This window comes from Prionailurus bengalensis, chromosome D4 (genome assembly GCF_016509475.1).
Source record: "Prionailurus bengalensis isolate Pbe53 chromosome D4, Fcat_Pben_1.1_paternal_pri, whole genome shotgun sequence".
In the NCBI taxonomy this organism is placed as follows: domain Eukaryota; kingdom Metazoa; phylum Chordata; class Mammalia; order Carnivora; family Felidae; genus Prionailurus; species Prionailurus bengalensis.
In genome coordinates, this window is record NC_057359.1 from 59,230,283 (window position 1) to 59,243,696 (window position 13,414).

Below are 13,414 nucleotides of genomic sequence, written 5' to 3' on the forward strand. Positions count from 1 at the left end.
ATCATTTTAAAAAGTCTTCACTAACCCACCTGTGCTGGCTTAGCTGCTGCTTCTGTGTTCTATAAGATGTGTGTCTGCTGTCCTCATGTCAAAGCACTTAGCACAATATCTGGCCCTTGTCCATGTGCCTGTCTCCTCCACTGAAAAAGGATGGGAATCATGTTTTCCTCATTGTTTATTCCTGATGCTAGCATAGTGCCTAGCAAATGGGAAATGTTCACTAAGTATCTCCTGAGTAAATTTTTGTTGTTAAATAAATTGCTTTGGGGGGGGGGGGCGTGCAATACCAAGCTTTTGCTGTAGGGTAATCTGAAATTAAAGGCCTAGAAAAAAAAAGAACTTAAAAGTATCAGACATTATAAATGACTCATCAGACTGCTTGTGTCTCGGCAGGACAAACTTGGCAGACATGCCATGCTGGATACACCTGAACATCACATGTATCCCTACACACTATGTATGTTTCCAAGAGAGTCATGTGGCGTTCATTCCTCTGCAGGTAAAGAGCCTCAGGCCAGCTGAGTTGGGTTAGTTCACTCTGGGTGAGCCTTACAGGCTGCTGGAACATCCCAGGAGGGTGTGGACTATGTGTTGAGTGCATGAAAGCCAACTAGGGCATAGAGCAAAGGAACCAGTTGGAAGAAGAATGACATCACAGGGAGATGAATCTCCAGTTTGGCAATTCTAGCCCCAGCTCTTTCATTAATGAGCTGTGTGACCTTGGCCAAGTGTCTTCCTCTTTGTAGGCTCCAATGTCTGTATTTGTAAAATGAAGGCGTGCATTAGCCTGTCTCCAATGTCTCTTCCAGGATTGATGCTCTGGGATTCTGTGACCAGCGTGTGATGTGGACACGAGTGAAAGGAAGCAGGTAAGTGTGTCCTAGGAGCATAAGGCAGTTGAACCTTTGGTTCCAGGTCAGCAGCAGTCTTCAGCAAAAGAACCCAAGCTAGGATAGAGATTCAAATCATCCTGGAAGTAGAGGCCTCTGGGGCACAATAGCTCACTATTGTGTCTTGAGGATCTAACTTAAATCTGTCAGAAGGAAGCAATTCTAAGGATTGGAGCAGGTGAAGGTGGATGGCAGAGGGGTGGTAATTTTCACTTAATGATAAAAGGACAACATTTGGGGAAAGTTTTTATGTTTATTGGCCACTAGTTTTGATTATTTTCTTTGCACTGAAATGATCCAAAATGTTAACGTTAGAGGTGATGCAAGATGTACCACCTGGAATGTGGCTGGGGCAGGCACGACAGCAATGCGGTGTTTTTGAGTGGAACTGTTAAGTGAGTGAATTGAGATTATTTGGAGGTTGAGGCTATCAAATCATGGAAATTCAGTATTGCCTTGGCCAAGTTAAAAAAAAAATCCAGTTTATTTTGAAGTTTACCTGTCTTACATGGGTGGTAGTGGGTTTGATAATTAAAAATTCCTTGGGAAGTGCAAGGAAAAGTATGTATTTCACTAACTGAATGAATACATCATAACAAACCATTACTAGTTAAGAAGATCTAGAGAACTTAGGTAGAGAACTTAGGGTGAGTAGAGAAGAAAATAACATTATGATTCAAAAAAATTCCTGGGAGTATTCTTTTTGCTCACTGTTCATGGGAATCAGAATTTCTGAGAGGTGTGTGGAAACACCTGCCTTTGTCTCTGAAAGAGCTGGAAATGTGTGGGTACAGGTAATGCTCAGGCTCCTGGCTCAGGATGACTCCTTTCAAATTTGTTGACCAAGAGTTTCCTTTTCTTCTTAGAAAAATACACGATGATTCAGTTGGGTTCAGAGGAGGTAGATGATCACTTAACCTCTTAAAGGCTATGGATTTGAATCCTGGTGGATAAGGTACCAGTCAAATGTTAGAATGGAGATGCATTATTCTTGACCCTCAGCAGTGGAATGGACCGGGAGCAAAGAAATACCCCTCCTGAGAGATAAGGGAACCAGTCAGATGCAGAGAGAGTTAAGGGAGATGGGCCAAGCTTTAGGCCCCCCAGGAAGAGGAGCCAAAAGTCACAAATAGTAATAGTTAAATTTATTGAGTATTTACTCTGTGCCAAGCATGGTTCTAAATCATAATTCTCATAACGAGAATTATAGTAATAATTCTCACACTAGCCCTTTGAGGCAGGCTCTCTTATTTCCATTTTCTAAATGAAAAACTCAGGTAAGAGAAATATTCACCCAGGGATAATCAGGTGGCGAGTGGTAGAGCCAGAATACAAACCCAGGCAGTTCAGCTGCAGTCATTGCTGTTAACCACTTGTGCCCTGGTGCATATATAACCTTTCAATTGACTCTCATTCTGTGTCTCCGGCATCCATCCCCGGGCTGAGAAAGTAATGGACTTTGTTGAGTATTCTTGAACTGAATGGAACAAAGTACACTCAGCCTGTGCCGAAATCTGGTACCTGGAGTCTGTGGGAGGCCCTGTTTGGCTCAGCACAGTGTGGGGTGTGCTGAGTGTGAGCCAGTACCTGAGGTCTGGTGGCAGAAGCCCAGTCCAGCCAGCTGATGTGGGATCATGGGCAGGATTCCCCCTTCCTGCACAGGAAGGGAGAAGAAATCCATGGACACTCAGGAACCCAGGGCTAAGGAGTATTAGGAGGCAGCCTGGCCACCCCAATCATGTCTGAGATCTCACTCTACATAACCCCTGTGCTGGGCAATGGCCACTGTGGATATAGAGTTGGGTTGTGCACATTCCGTGCCCTCCAGGAGCCCCATGTCAACACTGAGAAGGACTGCCTCTATCTGATAGGACCCTGCAAATTGCTTTAGGATCCCTGTCCTGTTTTGTACAGCCAGACAAGACTAATTCTAAATCCTATTATCTCTCTTGCTGGGATTTTATATATTCAGCCTAGTGTCTACTAACTGAATTCAGGAGACAGGTTGTATAATTTTCAGACTCCTGGACGGACTTTCTGGATCAAGGATATAAGGGCTAAGGTGATGGCAAGGCTAAGTAGACAGAACTTGCAAAAGGACTCTGCAATTAAAATGGTTAGTGAGATTGTTGAGTAAGAGAAAGAAGAAGGAAAGAGGAAAGAAACCTACTCATGTATTCATAAAGCTCTAGGACCTACTTATCCCAGTAGGAGATGAGGGCATTTATCCTCAGCGTTAGTTGTGGAAACTTCTTTTGAGTTAGGTCTCTTGAACAAAGGAGAGATTTTGGTAGGCTAGGGACTCATTTGGTGATCAAAGTGACATCCAGTTGCCTGGATAGTCCCAGTTTATGCTTGTTACATACAGTGGTGGCATTATTTATATTGCCATGTTTCACTTAGAAAAGTATCCTGGTTTGGGTGATAAATTTTGTGGTAATGCTGCCCATAGACAAAAAACACTTGTATTATTCTGGTGAGCCAGAGTTCTGAATTTTAAGCCCCAAAGAGATGTTGGGAGTATAAACACCTCTTCCTGGATAGCTTTTTCCTCTGTCACCACCATGCCTAAATGTGGACAAAACTCTTTCCTTTTCCTCCTTAGTTTTGCTGGAAAAATGTAAAACCAAAAGTTACTTAAAAATTAATGGAAAACAGAAAATATTCCCTTTAAAATAAAAAGAACAGGGGCACCTGGGTAGCTCAGTCGGTTAAGTGTCTGACTGCAGCTGAGGTCATGATCTCGCGGTTTTGAGTTCCAGCCCCACATCAGACTCTGTGATGACAGCTCAGAACCTGGAGCCTGCTTCAGATTCTGTGTCTCCTTCTCTCTGCCCCTCCCCCACTCGCTCTCTGTCTCTCTCTCTGTCTCTCAAAAATAAATAAACATTAAAAAAAATTAAAAATAAAATAAAAGGGAAAGAACAGACACAGGCTACAAATTCACCAAATTCTTGCCACAGATCAACTTGACTGGTTCAGGTTAGACCTCTCAGCTCTCCTGCACCTAGAGTTCTGGGACACACAGCCAGAGAGAGGCTGGGGTGGGGGACCTGTAGGAAACCCGCATGTCCTGCTGGGCTATGGGACCCCAAGGTATTAGTCTCTGTGGGATCCCTTCCTGACTCCTGGGGGAAAGGAGAGAGAAGAGTTATTTTCTCATGTGGAGCCGCCACTGGAAATCCACTTGAAGCCTGGTCACTGTGAATGTAGCAATTATTAGAAACTTGCAAAAGGATCAGGGAGAAGGAATGAATTGGTGTTTCATGGAGTTTAATTGAGCATTACTCTGCTCATTAGCAGCAATCAACGCAGTTTATGTGGCCTCATTTACAGATGGAAGAAAACAAAGATTCAGGGAAAAAGCCTTTCTTTTGTGTCTTTTCCTCTGTCCTCCCTCAAAAGTGTATCATCTACCCCGTCTGTGGTGTTGTGGTGCTATTGCTAAATCTGTGATTGTACGTGACCTTAGTCATCTATTACAGATGCATTTTTGGACTGTTTGAACCGCTTCATCACCTCTTTCCTTTGAATACAGATGGAGATTACGTGGTTTATTAATAGATAATTATTGAGCATTCGCTCTGTCGTAGATGTTGAAGAGAATTACAGGGTCAAGGATTTTATAGTTAAAATTCAAAAAAGATGTAAAAAAGAATGAGAAACCTCAGGACCTTGTTTAGGTTTTGAGGCCAGAAGTTCAGTGATTCAAAGATCAAGAAGCGTGTGATAAAACCACACCAGCTCTGTTTCTACTCTCAATGTAAAATAGCTAAAGATCACTGAATAAATTAACACAAGATAACAAGAGTGTGCCTCTCCAAGAAAGTTCCTCTAAGAAGCTTGCTATTTCAGGAAGACATGAGTTGTGACCTTTGTGAATCAATTTTAAAATGAACAAGATGAACTTGTGACCAGCGATTACATCTGCAGCTACTGAAATCAAGACAGGGTAGTCAGTCATTTGTTATGTGTCCTTCCATTTAGCCCTCCTGTGTCCCAAGGGACCACATGAACAGTCTGGAAATGTCTTCCCTGCAGGGTCCTTGCTGATATTCAATTTCTCCTGATAAACTGCTTCATTCTTCACATCAGACCCTCTCCAAAACTCGAAATAAATCCTGGGTCGATGGAGGAACACACTGATTATTTAAGAAATGTGACATTAATCCATCTACAAAGGCTGTTGAATGCATGCAAAAGCCTTCTAAATTTTAAACTCTGGGAGCTAGAGACCAATTCCAAAGTCACTGCTATTGCTCAAGACTCTTCTTCTGCAAATCATGCCTGAGAACTGACATCAGAGACAATAATCAATCTTTTATTTTGTTATTTAAATTTCTTATGAATATAATTTATTGTCAAATTGGCTTACATACAACACCCAGTACTCATCCCAACAAGTGTCCTCCTCAATGCCCATCACCCATGTTCCCTCTCTCCCACCCCCCATCAACCCTTAGTTTGTTCTCTGTATTTAAGAATCTTATGCCTTGCCTCCCTCCATCTCTGTTTGTATCTATATTTTCCCCTTCCCTTCCCCCATGGTCTACTGTTCAGTTTCTCAAGATTCACATGTGACTGAAAACATATGGTGTCTGGCCTTCTCTGACTGATTTATTTCACTCAGTATAATCCCTTCCAGTTCCATCCACATTGCTGCAAATGGCATGATTTCATTCTTTCTCATTGCCAAGTAGTATTCCATTGAATATAAAAACCACATCTTCTTTATCCATTTGGCAGTTGATGGACATTTAGGCTCTTTCCATGATTTGGGTATTGTTGAAAGTGCTGCTATAAACATTGGGGTACACGTGCCCCTATACATCAGCACTCCTGTATCCCTTGGGTAAATTCCTAATATTGCTATTGCTGGGTCATAGGGTAGGTCTATTTTTAATTTTTTGAGGACCCTGCACACTGTCTTCCAGAGCAGCTGCACCGGTTTGCATTCCCACCAACAGTGCAAGAGGGTTCCCATTTCTCCACATCTTTGCCGGCATCTGTAGTTTCCTGATTTGTTCATTTTAGCCACTCTGACTGGTGTGAGGTGGTATCTCAGTGTGGCTTTCTTTGACTTATATTTCCCTGATGATGAGTGATGTTGAGCATCTTTTCATGTGTCTGTTGGAAAAGCAATCACACTCATAACTTTATAGTAATGATAGAAATGCTGACTGAAAGTGTTTAAGTTTTCATTAAAATAATAGCTAAAATATGGAGCACCTGGGTGGCTCGGTTGAGTGTCCTACTTCGGCTCAGGTCATGATCTTACGGTTCATGAGATCGAGCCCCACCTTGGGCTCTCTGCTGACATCTCAGAGCCTGGAGCCTGTTTCAGATTCTGTGTCTCCCTCTCTCTCTGCTCCTCCCCCACTCATGCTCTGTCTCTCCCTCTCTCAAAAAAATAAATAAAACCTTAAAAATTTTTAATTAAAAAATAGCTAAAATATATCAAAGGCATATTGTGTGCCAGATACTGCACTGAAAGCTTTATATGCATTGTCTTGTTTCCTCCTTCCTGTAATAAGTATTATTTAGTAGGCATTACTGTATTAGTATTCCAATTTTACATGTGAATATTATTACAGCCCAACCTCCAGAATTCCAGACCAGATATCCAACTGTCTACTCAGCATCTCTGTTTGGATATTTAATAGACATCTCAAGTTTAAAATATCCAAAACTTGGCTCCTAGCATTCGCCCTTTTATTCCCCTTCTTCCAACAACCTCGCACCCCTTCAGTCTTCCTCATCCCAGGTAATGGTAACTCCAGCCTTTTGGTTGTACAGGCCAAAACCCTAGGAGTCAGCTTCGACTCCTCTCTTCTGCTCATACCTCACGTCCAATCTGGTCAGTAAATCTGGTCGCTGCACCTTCAGGCTATTCCAGAATTTGACCACTTCTTACTCCTCTACTATAACTTCCTGGTTCAAACTATGGTCCTCTAGCCTGGATGATTGCGGTGACCTTCTTCTGCCCCTGCCCGTTTCAAGTGCATTCTCATCACGGTTGCTGGAGTGTTCCTGTTAAAATGAAAGTCCAAAACCCTCCAGAAGCTTCCCATCTGACTCAGTGGAAATCAAAAGACCTTGCAATGGCCACAAAGCCTCATCAGGGGCCAGCTTCTTTTCTGATCTTTACCTTGAGTTTACAGACTCTGAATTTTATGAAATCTTTTGTTCATATGTGAATCTGTGTGTTCTTCTGGAGGGGGGGGTGGCCCATGTGGCTTGTCACCAGATTCTTGAAGGATTCAAAGTCTCCCAATAGCGTAACAATCTCTGCTTGGAGAAAGCTTTACACTTGAAAATCACTTGAAATTTACACTTGAAAATTTAAAGAAGGGATTTATTTGAATTATAAAGTGATTTGGAAAAGATTCTTTGTTTGATGAAAGGAGTCACTGAAAATGTCTTGTGTGTTTGCAAGACAGTGAAATTGACAAAATTAAATATATGCACTTATTTTAGTAGACTCTTTGTGACCCAAATGTATCAGTTCTTTTTTTTTCTTTTTAAAATTTTTAAAAATATTTATTTTTGAGAGAGAGAGACAGACAGACAGAACACGAGTGGAGGAGGGGCAGAGAGAGAGAAGGAGACACAGAATCCAAAGCAGGCTCCAGTCTCTAAGCTGTCAGCACAGAAACTGATGTGGGGCTTGAGCCCACAAATTGTGAGCTCATGACCTGAGCCAAAGTCAGATGCCTTAAAAAAAAATTTTTTTTTAACGTTTATTCATTTTTTTGAGAGGCAGAGACAGAACATGAGTGAGGGAGGAGCTGAGAGAGAAAGAGACGCAGAACCTGAAGCAGGCTCCAGGCTCTGAGCTGGCAGCACAGCCTGATGTGGGGCTCGAACCCATGAACTGTGAGATCATGACCTGAGTTGAAGTCGGATCCTTAGCCGACCAAGCCACCCAGGCGCCCCCGAAGTCAGATGCCTAACTGACTGAGCCACCCAGGCCCCCCCAAGTGTATCAGTTCTAAGAGGATTCAGAATAAATCCCACTACCATAAAATCTATGTGTAACAAAAAAAAATGTTTGAGCCTCCAGCTAACAGTCTCTTATTTTAAATAGTATCAAACCTGCGGGCATAGCTTTGGGCCTGTTGTGCTGTAGTTGGTGTAGTTGGTCCTGTAAGGTGCTGTAGTTGGAAACATATTTGACATATTTCCGTACCCAGAGGCTAATACAGAGCTTTGGCACACAGTAAGCCTTTGTTTTCCATCTTCTGTATGCTGTTTTCCCTTTACCCCTCATCTGAGAATTTGCAGCATTTTACTGATCTGGTTTTTATGAAACTGAACCCAAGGTGATTCTGTCACCGAAGGAGAGAGACCAGTGATTCATGTGGATCGGCCTGGATATGGGTTCTTGAGCCACTGAGACCCCAGCAATGCAATTCTCTCCTCCACTGGACCCCAGCATTTGTGCCAAATATGTTGAGGCCCTTGTCTTTTGTGTGATTCCCTTGACCATTTATAGGCGTAGAAACTCTGACCTATATCCCAAGGGTGTTATGTGGATTAACCAGTAAACCATAATTAATTGCAAAGTAAACATTAATTGTTGTTATCACCTTCATTTCCGGTCTGGGTTCCTGACCCAGAGAGAGAACTTGCTCAGTGGCTCTCTGTGGGAGTGCAGAACACCTCACAGACTTATGAGGGATGAGACCTTCTTTGAAGTGTATTAGGAGTACTCCAAAATATTTTAAAGTACTTGAGTTGACGCTGGAGACATGTTCTGTTTGTAAGTGACTGCAGGGAACCAAGTCACTGTCCCTAATATCAGAAGGGCTGCTGTGGTGGATACCATGTGGATTTGCCCTTCATTGGCCCAGAGGGCAGAACTGGGACCAGTGGGGAGGCAAATGTTAGCCCAAGAGTGGGAAGAACTTTATTTTTTTAATGTTTATTTATTTTTTTTTAATTTTTTTTTCAACGTTTATTTATTTTTGGGACAGAGAGAGATAGAGCATGAACGGGGGAGGGGCAGAGAGAGAGGGAGACACAGAATCAGAAACAGGCTCCAGGCCCTGAGCCATCAGCCCAGAGCCTGACGCGGGGCTCGAACTCACAGACCGCGAGATCGTGACCTGGCTGAAGTCGGACGCTTAACCGACTGCGCCACCCAGGTGCCCCAATGTTTATTTATTTTTGAGAGAGAGAGAGAGAGCAGGGGAAGGGCAGAGAGAGAGAGGGAGACACAGAATCTGAAGCAGGCTCCAGGCTCTAAGCTGTCAGCACAGAGCCCAATGTGGGGCTTGAACCTGTGAGCCACAAGATCATGACCTGAGCCAAAGTTGGATGCTTAACCGACTGAGTCAAGGAGTAGGAAGAACTTTAATAGCTAGAACAGTTCAACTGTGGAAACAGCTGCCTGAAAAAGCAGGAAGTTCTTTCCAGTCATGGAAAAACTCAAGCAAAGTTCAAGAAAATTGTTTACTTGCCATGTGCATGGCATTGGTCTAAGTGCTGGAGGAACCCAAAAGTGAACTTGGCAAGTACCATGCTCTTAGAGAACTTCTGGTGTAAGAGGGAAGATAAATCCATCCTTCTATCCATCCATCCATCCCCCATCCATCCATCCATCCATCCACCCATCATCCATCCATCCATCCACCCATCATTCATCCATCCATCCACCAACTCACCTACCCAGTCAATGAATATACGTTGAGCATCTACAATGTGGCAGGCGTCTTAGCACTGGGGATATAGCAGTGCACAAAACAAAGATTTTTGTTTCTTCATGTGGTCAATGATACTGACAACAAGAACCCCTAAAGCATGAAGTTAATGTCAACCTTTGAGTATGAAATTAGAAAAATTGAACACGAAGCAAAATCAGTCAGTGAATGGGGATATAATTATACCTAAGAAAGGTTAAATACAACATATGGTATCATACTTTGATGACTGGGAAGACTGTGGTGTAAAGGAAGGTGGTCTTCCTGGACCTGGAAGACAAGGGGGGACTGAGGAAAAACATCAGTGAATTTGTTCCTAGCATTATCTGAAGGCAGGATAGTTGACCAAGGACTGTTGCAGCTCAGTGACATTGGTCACTGAGATCATTCAATTTATACTCTTTCAAGCACCCTCCTCTTCTTCTTCTGGCTAAGTGCCAGCTCAGGTTTTGACTGAAATGTAACTTTCCTAGAAGAATCTTGTTTGCACTCTGACATCACTCTGTACTTCTCCTTAATGGCACTTATCAGAGCTTTGATTTATTGTTTCTCAGTGTTCATCTTCCCCACTAGACTGGAAGCTGCATGAGGGTAGAGGCCCTGTCAGTCTTATTTACCACCATATCCCACTGCCTAACACATAGAGGCACTGAGTAAATATTTGTTAAATGACTGAATAAATAAATGAAAAGTTGAATGAATTTTATTTCCCAGGAAGATTTTCCTATAAGGGAAGAATGCTCTGAGTGAAGAAATGACTTTTATTTCTGGAAATCTTGGAGACCTCACTCTTACTGTAGAATTCTTTTTTGTTGTTATTTTTTCTTTTCTTTTCTTTTCTTTTCTTTTCTTTTCTTTTCTTTTCTCTTCTTTTCTTTCTTCTCTTTCTTTTTTTAAATTTACATCCAAGTTAGTTAGCATTTAGTGCAAAAATGATTTCAGGAGTAGATTCCTTAGTGCCCCTTACCCATTTAGCCCATCCCCCCTCCCACAACCCCTCCTGTAACCCTCAGTTTGTTCTCCATATTTATGAGTCTCTTCTGTTTTGTCCCTCTCCCTGTTTTTATATTGTTTTTGCTTCCCTTCCCTTATGTTCATCTGTTTTGTCTCTTAAAGTCCTCATATGAGTGAAGTCATATGATTTTTGTCTTTCTCTGACTGACTAATTTCGTTTAGCATAATACCTTCTAGTTCCATCCACATAGTTACAAATGGCAAGATTTCATTCTTTTTGATTGCCGAGTAATACTCCATTGTATCTATATACCACATCTTCTTTATCCATTCATCCATCGATGGACATTTGGGCTCTTTCCATACTTTGGCTATTGTTGATAGCGCTGCTATAAACGTTGGGGTGCATGTGCCCCTTCGAAACAGCACACCAGTATTCCTTGGATAAATACCTAGTAGTGCAATTGCTGAATCATAGAACTATCTTACTGTAGAATTCTAACATAATATGGAGAATGTGAGTGAGCAGGAAATGAACTATGGGACTTAAGAGATGGAATTGCAATTATGGAAGTGATTATGGAAGACAGGCCACCTGACTTGAGTCTTGAATAGAAGATGAGATTTGGCCTATGGAACTGAGGGATGGAGGGAAAGAGGTTATTCTAGCCAGAGATGGACAGCATGACCAAAGATATCAAGTTTGGAATTCAGAGGGCAAATAGAGATGTCAGTTTAGTAATTTACAGGGAAAACTATAATTGGTGAAGATATCAAATGCTCAAGTCCTATGATAAGAGCATTCTAGCCTTGTAAGCAGGCTGCATAAGAAGTCATGTTATAATTAGGTGTCAGGGGCACCTGGGTGGCTTAGTCGGTTAAGTGTCTGACTCTTGATTTTGGCTCAAGTAATGATCTCACTGTTTGTGAGATCGAGCTGTCAGTGCAGAGCCCCGGGTCAGGCTCTGCACTAACAGCAAGGAGCCTGCTTGGGATTCTCCCCCTCTCTTTCTCAAAATAAATAAACTTAAAAATATTTAAAAAAACAATTAGATGTCAATTAATTGATTCACAATAAAAAATATAGTTGTCAAAGGATGCCCAAGTCCAATGACTAGTGTATTCATTTCCTGCAAGTGGATCTACATGGGAAACCAAAGTGAAATCAGAATGCTTGGTAAGCTTACAGTTAGGACAAAAGGAAATCATTAAAAGGATGTTTAGAGACATCTGACTTAGACTTCTTTAATAGGAAGGTACTTGTCACCAGAATTACCTGGGTCACCTTCTTAACCAGAGTTACTTCTCTGCCCTGTATGGTATTAGATGGATCATACTAGGGTTTGCCTGTCTGACCTCCTTTCCTTGTTTTTTTTTAATTAAACATTTGTTGTTGTTGTTGTCAAGTTAGCTAGCATACAGTGTAGTCTTGGCTTCAAGAATAGATCACTTACATTCAACACCCAGTGCTCATTCCAACAAGTGCCTTCCTCAATGCCCATCACCCACCTCACCAGCACCCCACCCCCATCGACCCTCAGTTTGTTCTCTGTGTTGAAGAGTCTCTTATGGTTTGCCTCTCCTTGTGTTTTCATGGCTAGTTAATATCCCTTTTGACTGATGCTTTACTTCAGCTATATTATTACTTTCAATCAGATTTCATCAAGTTTTCCTGGTCTGAGAACCATTCTGTTTCTTTAAGGTGACTTAGCAAATCTCTGCTGTAATCAATTATGCGTTAATGTCCTCATTAAACTCTCAGAGGACAATCTCATTTCTAATTCTTTCAGGATCACTCAGTGTTGCCCCTAGTACTGACAACACTTGCCAGTGTTGAGATTCTAGGGCACCCCAAGTCCCAGGTGGCTCAGAAAAATCTTATCTAATGTCGTCAGAATTTCACCAACTAGATAAAACCTCAGTGATAATAACCCCTGCCATTCCATTCATGTGCTTCTTTGCAATCACGATACATTTCACACCTGTTATTCTATTCAGTCTTTCTAAGAACTCTTGAGGTAACAAGGGCAGGGATTGGAGTTGCTCATGGTCACATAGTTCACAAGAGGCAGCGACAGAGCTCGGACCTCAGATTACTTTTGAGTACATCCTGCTGCTTCACCAAGAAAGAGAAGAGAGTTTTCTTTTAAATTCCCCTTACACTGCTAAGAAAAACCAAATAACACTATTGTTTCATTTATCCACTTGAAGGTCAAGCACAGAAGTCAGGTGTTGAGGCTTAGCATGAAAACTATGATTGAGGATTTTAGTATCAGAACTAGGACTTGATTAGCAGTACACATGCCCAATCCATCCCTACCTCAAGGAAGCAGAACAGTGGGGTTAGACGGACCCCTAAGGGCAGAGCTGGCAGGGGCCATAGGAACATAGACCAAATCACAGACTGGAATGCCCATCAGCGAGTCCAGAGCTGGAAAAGAGAAGGCCAGTATCCCTGAGGGATATTGTGGCCAAGCTGCAGGGAAGATAAGGTGAATGGCCCCTCTCAGCCTTTCTAGAATCAAAACATTCTTTCCTCTAAGCACTGTGGGATATACAAGGTTATGTTCTTAACTCTTTGCTTCCCTGTCTCAGATTTCACAGAGACCACCTCTCTTTATGGTAATGACTGTTAATGAGCACCCGCATTGTGCCAGACTTGGGACTGGGTACATTATTTTGCTCATAACAAGCCTAAAAACTGTATTGCCTGTGTCCTACACCCAAGAAACTGTAACCCTTAGAGGTTAAGTAACTTGCGCCAGGTCATTCACTAAAATATGATGGAAATAGGGTTCTAAGCAGGTGTGTTTGGATGAAAAACTCAAGTTTTTCTTTAAAAAAATTTTTTTATGTTTTTATTTTATT

General features: G+C 42.1%; 1 protein-coding gene across 1 annotated transcript in view; it reads left to right on the plus strand.

Annotated features, from left to right (window-relative positions):
- The first annotated feature begins 726 nt into the window (after positions 1 to 726).
- The window catches only part of FRMPD1 (FERM and PDZ domain containing 1), a 142,614-nt gene continuing 129,926 nt past the window's right edge, over positions 727 to 13,414 (plus strand). The window contains exon 1 of the mRNA XM_043565628.1: positions 727 to 869. The gene's annotated coding sequence lies outside the window, so the exon portion shown is untranslated. The remainder of the gene's footprint in view (positions 870 to 13,414) is intronic.